The following is a 6,359-nucleotide window of genomic DNA, read 5'->3' on the forward strand; positions in this document are numbered from 1 at the left end:
TGGTCACCTGAATTTTGCACTTTCGAGATCGTGGCAAACGAACCATCACGAGTCCACCGAGTGGACCGTGACAGCGCCGGAGCCCCCCCCCCCCCCCGCTCCTCCCTGTTATAAACGCTCGTGACAAATTGGAGGAGCCAATTTGTATTGGATAAAGAAATCGACTTTATTAGCAAGCGATAAGAGAGCAAAACAGCGCTGGGCGGCCGGGGAGGCAACGCTCCGCCATAGGCCCGCAACTTTATGTTACCGTTACATTCCTTCTATACATTGCTTGTACCCCTTTCTTGTAAGTCTCCGCCTTGTCCTGCTGCTTCTTTCTTCACTCGTGCAGGTCTGTTGCTATGCAGATTCGGTAATTTTCTCAAGGATGAGTATGGAGAAATATAGTCTTGGTAAATTGCAGCTCTTGTCCTTCCTCTCCTTATCCAGTAAGTTATAGCTGTTGTTCTTTCCCCGCCCCTTATCTAGTAAGTTATAGCCATTGCCCTCTTCCCGTGACCTTTACGCGTCACTTAAGCAAGCTTTGTTATTTACACCAGGCATATGTTCACTCTCCATGTGTCTCTTCCCCCTTCTTGATTTCATGAACAAAGTTAACCCGTTCATTACAATCCCCCCTTTTCTATTTTATCCTGATTTTGTTCATTAAATCGATCCAATGCTTCTTTTGCTCGCCCAAGGATAGGAGTAATTCCTCCATCTCCGATCTGTTCATATTGCTTTCGTAGCAGCATTAAATGTGCAGCTTCTAAGCGCCCTTTAACAACAGCGATCAACTTATTAAAAATGCATGGCCCAAAAGTCAAAAATAAGATCAACAAAATAAGAGGTCCTGCAACGGTTGACAATAGGGTGGTTAACCAGGGTGAATAATTAAACATGGATTCAGACCAGTTCTGTTGTACTTCCCAGTCTTTTTTCCGTTTTTCTAACCCCTCCCGTAGCTTGGCCATTGTATCTCTAACTATCCCAGTATGGTCAACATATACACAACACTCCTCCCGTAGGGCTGCACATAACCCCCCCTGCTGCATGAACATTAAGTCCAAGCCCCGTCTGTTTTGTAATACTACTTCTGATAAAGACCTTTAGGGATATACAAGGTGTAACCCCAGTTTGGGAGCAAATCCACTTAGTACTATCTGCAGGAATTAACCACTCAGCTGTTATTTCTCCTGATCTGCGAGTTGTGTTACACAGGTGTCGTTTGTCCTTTGGGACATTTCCGATACACTTTCCTTTTCCCGATACTTGAGACATTGTTATCCCTTGTTTACGTCCGGATTCTTTATTCCACACGCACTGAGCTGGGTTTGTTCCGTTGGACTTTTTAAATCTACTGTCCACCCCAATAGCTTCATAAAAGGGCGGTCGAATGTCGTAACACAACCAACAATGCTCAGTCATATTAGGGTGGGCGGCATTCAGTACCTGATAACTGGCTTGGAGCATATCCCACAATGGGTTGATTTTTGTTGATACGCCCGAGATATTGTTTTCAGCGATGTCTATGTTAGGGAGGATAGTAGCAGTCTGTACAATACTGTTACTATCATCTTCCTCTGCTACGACCGAATTTGGTCCTACACCAGAGGGTTCATTTGGCACCAGCTCTTTCCTTATCGTAATTATTCCTCCTGAATCTGTGCCTGGTTTCCAAAGTCTGACTCCCCATGTTCTCCCGGTTAACCAAGCAGGATCTTTCGGGTTGGTTACATTAATATAAATATATGGGCAATTTCCACTCCATAGTCCTGTTTGGCTTCCATCCCAACCCTGTGAGGCAGGTGTACATCCATGAGGCCCCCACCCTACAGACTGGAATTTATCTGGACCTCCCCCAGGAATCCAATCAGAAGCTATAGTTTCGCAACCCCAATAAGCACAATAGTAAGAGTCGGGATGGTTGCAATACCCCTTTCCAGGGTTAGAACTGGGACAAAAGTAAAAGCCTAAGTTATGTAGACATGGGTTCCTGGGGACGATTTGACATAAGGATTGATTAAAGCTTGGGGCCCCGGCAGCAATTACTTGCTGTAGTATCTTTTGATCCTCCCACCTATAGAGCGTCCATTTGTAGGGTTGGTGGGGGTTCCCTTTGCCTTGGGTTGTCCCTATTAGCATTAGTAACGGTCCTATCATCCAAGTGCTTAATCTCAAGTTTGAGAAAAGTGGTGTCCCTTTACCCTTGCGATAGGTGTTCCGAGGGTGCTGAATCATTTTGATTTTTGTCTTCATCCCTGGTGAGAGATGGGAGACTTTGGGGAAGCTCTGAGGACATTTTGTTTGGGAGTAATAAGTCAAGAGGCTCCGTGAGCCTTCTCTGGAGGTAGTTCATCAACCTTAATCCCCACAGCAGTACGTCTCTGCCCTCTTCTCTGCCTACTCTGTTGCTTAGAGCAGCGAGGTGTACCATCTTCTTGGCAGCAGTCGTATTCTTCAGGGGAACCTCCTTTATATTTACTTTGCTTTGACTTATATGCGTCCCAGTTTGTATCCTTCACTTCCCCAGCTCCCCCCCACTCTGACCACTGTTCGTCTGCGGGATACTTGCACTATTTCAGCTTTCGTTGGGCATAACTCATTTACATAAAGGTAACACCTCTCAGGGTTTATGCCTTTAGCAAAAATATCCCACCATTCTTTGGAGTTTGTTTGTTTGGTTTTGGGGGGGGGGGTCTGTGTGGTTTTTTTGGTTTTTTTTTTTTTTAATAATTTTCTGAGTTGATACTCCCACACGTAATGCTTACTCAATTAATTCCTGTTCGTAATTATAACATTCGTGGCAAATGTCACTAGGGGAATACCCATAGGAGCAATGTGTCCACCACTTTTCTCTACAAAGTTTACACCTGTAACATAGAAAGATAACATATACAGTGAGGATTTTTTTACAAAAGACAGTCTCACTCCTCCACTTTTCTTCGGAACTTGATTTTCAAGCTGTCAGGGTCTCTGGTCGCCTCCCAGTGAGAACTCTGAATTGGTCCTTTGATCCTGCTTGCATGAGTCCATCCTCGTTCTGCAGTTCAGACAGCAGTTTCTGTGGTAAGTAAAACAAGAAAGGGCCCCTCCCACCTAGGAGTGAGAGAGGATTCTTTCCAGGCTCTGGTTAATACCATATCACCTGGCTTCACCGAATGTATGGATATATCTAAGGGTGGCCTCTGTACCACCATTCCCTTCTTTCGCAATCGCTCCCTCCTTTTCATTATCTGAACAATATAAGGGTTAATGCTATCTTCATCTAAAGTAGGATAATCGGCTGGGCATTCCATATCATAGGGCATGCCATATAACATTTCAAAGGGAGAAATTCCAGTATCTGCTCGGGGCTGAGTCCGAATATTTAATAAAGCAATTGGCAAACTTTTACCCAGGACATTTTGGTTTCTATCATTAACTTAGTTAGTTGCTTCTTTATTTCTCCATTCATTCGTTCTACTTTCCCGGAGCTTTGGGGATGCCACGGGGTATGGAACTCCCACTTAGTTCCAAAGGGGGCTAGAGCTTCTTTTACTACTTTGGAAACGAAATGTGGGCCTCTATCTGAATCAATAGTTTCAATATTTCCATATCGCGGTATGATATGCTCTAAAAGTATTTTTACCACTGTATTGGCAGTTGCCCTAGCAGTAGGGAACGCCTCGACATAATGAGTGAGGTGGTCTACCAATACAAGTAAGTGTTTATATCGCCCTACTTTAGGGAGATCAGTAAAATCAATCTGTATTTTGGCGAATGGTCGGTGTGCCAATTCCCGTCCCCCTTGTACTTTTTCTCTAAGATGCTGCTTATTGATCCTCTGGCACGTTAGGCACCCTTGTACGATTCCCTTGGCTACATTATAAACCCCAATACACATGTACTTTATTGCGAAATGATCATGCTGTCCTTGAAGTCCTTATTCCTGTCCTTGTTCCTTGACCTGGAAGCTTAACGCAGCGTCAATCACATGCGGTCCGTTTCAGCATTGCTCTCGTCTAGCGTACAGGAACACCTAGCCCTAAGAGCAAAGAAACTGCAAAACTTATGAAATAATTACCAGTTAATGGCTTGCTATACTCTTGTCTATTGTTTCAGTCATAGCGTTAGTATAAGATTCCTAATAATTATTTGCCAGATCTCACTTTCACAGTCCACATGGCAGCAAACCATTTTCCACGGCTGGGTACAAAATACTAAAAACCATCCACAGATTTAGACATACCATAAACGAATGTATGGAAATATGCTGTCACCTGCCGTGCCGGGGGGCCGGGCACCGGGGGGCCGGGGGCAGGGCTGGGCCCGGCGTCGGCGGCGCCAGGAAGGCTGAAGGGCGATGGTGCGGAGGGAAATGCGGGGCTTAATGACGGAGGCGTCACGAAAGGGCAGTCTGGGGGACCACGGCGGGCGCGGGTGACGACGGCGGCCCGTGGGTGTCCCCCAGGCCCAGCTGTGGCGAGGCTCACAGGACCCTCCTCTTCCTCTGCGGTAGTCGAGGGTCCTGGCTTCGACCCCTGGGGGAGAAGCGATGCTGAGCCCATCACCGCTCCCACCCCCGGCCGGGGGGACCAGGAGCTGTACCCCTCGGCCGTGGGGCCAGACGGCACCACCCGCCACCACCTCCACCGCCAGCAGATCGACGCCGGCACCGCGCCATCACCACTCTGCCCCTGCGCCGCCTCCATCCCGCTGCTGCGCCGCCTGCGCCGCCGGCCGTCCCGGGGACTCCTCCTGCGTCTCCCTGTGCCGGGGCGGTGACCGGCGGACCCGCCGGCACAGTGCGGTGCTGACGCGGGGCGGCCGCCCTCCTCCTGCGGGCTGGGCCGGTCCGGCAGCCCACGGGAGGCCACGCACTGGTCAGGCGTCGCCGTGGGGACCATTTGTGATGCCACCGGTGAGGTTGGCCTCCTCGCAACGCGGCCTCGTCAACGCGGGCCACGCACGGGTCAGGCCGGTCCGCCGTGGGGACCTTGTGATGCCACCACCGGTGAGGTTGGCCCTCGCAAACGGTCAGGCCATCGCAACGCGGCCGCCACGCACGGTCAGGCGTCGCCGTGGGGACATTGTGATGCCACCGGTGAGTTTGGCCTCGCAACGTGGCCTCGCAACACGGCCACGCACGGTTTCGGGCGTCGCCGTGGGGACATTGTGATGCCACGCGTGACGGTTGGCCCTCGCAACGCGCCCGTGTCACCAAGGGCCTCGCCCCGGCACCCCTATATAAAGGGGGCGGTGGCACAGAGCCATCGCCCTCCGGCAGGGCAGGGCGGCCACCGAAGCCAGGTAGCCAGCATGGCCCGGTCCAGGCATAGCAGGAGCGAAGCAGGAGCTGACGCTGCAGCAAACCACGCGTCGCATCCACAGCCGCCCTCACCGCTGGTACGGGTAAGAGTTGATGCAGACCCGCGGCACGCAGCCGCTGGCACCGGAGAGCCGGTGGCGGTGTGGGACCCGCTGCTGCCAGTAATCGAAGGAGCCGGTGGTGGCGTGGGACCGCTGCCACCAGTATTGAAGGAGCCGGTGGTGGCGTGGGACCTGCTGCCGCCGCTACCGAAGGAGCCGGTGGTGGCGTGGGACCTGCTGCCGCCGCTACCGAAGGAGCCGTGGTGGCGTGGGAACCTGCTGCCGCCGCTACCGAAGGAGCCGGTGGTGCGTGGACCTGCTGCCGCCGCTACCAAAGGAGCCGGTTGGTGGCGTGGGACTGCTGGGCCGCCAGTATTGAAGGAGCCGGTGGTGGCGTGGGACCTGTCTGGCCGCCGCTACGAAGGGAGCCGGTGTGTGGCGTGGGACCTGCTGCCCTGCCGCCGCTACCGAAGGAGCCGGTGGTGGCGTGGGACCTGCTACTGCCAGTATTGAAGGAGCTGGCGGCGGCGTGGGACCTGCTGCCGCCGCTACCGAAGGAGCCGGTGGTGGCGTGGGACCTGCTGCCGCCGCTACCGAAGGAGCCGGTGGTGGCGGGGACCTGCTGCCGCCGCTACCGAAGGAGCCGGTGGTGGTGTGGGACCTGCTGCCGCCGCTACCGAAGGAGCCGGTGGTGGCGTGGGACCTGCTGCCGCCGCTACCGAAGGAGCCGGTGGTGGCGTGGGTGGACCTGCTGCCGCCGCTACCGAAGGAGCCGGTGGTGGCGTGGGACCTGCTGCCGCCGCTACCGAAGGAGCCGGTGGCGGCGTGGGACCTGCTGCCGCCGCTACCGAAGGAGCCGGTGGTGGCGTGGGACCTGCTGCCGCCGCTACCGAAGGAGCCGGGTGGTGGCGTGGGACCTGCTGCCGCCGCTACCGAAGGAGCCGGTGGCGGCGTGGGACCTGCTGCCGCCGTCGAAGGAGCCGGTGGTGGCGTGGGACCTGCTGCCGCCGCTACCGAAGGAGCCG

The sequence above is a fragment of the Aquila chrysaetos genome, chromosome 1 (genome assembly GCF_900496995.4).
Source record: "Aquila chrysaetos chrysaetos chromosome 1, bAquChr1.4, whole genome shotgun sequence".
Taxonomy (NCBI): Eukaryota; Metazoa; Chordata; class Aves; order Accipitriformes; family Accipitridae; genus Aquila; species Aquila chrysaetos.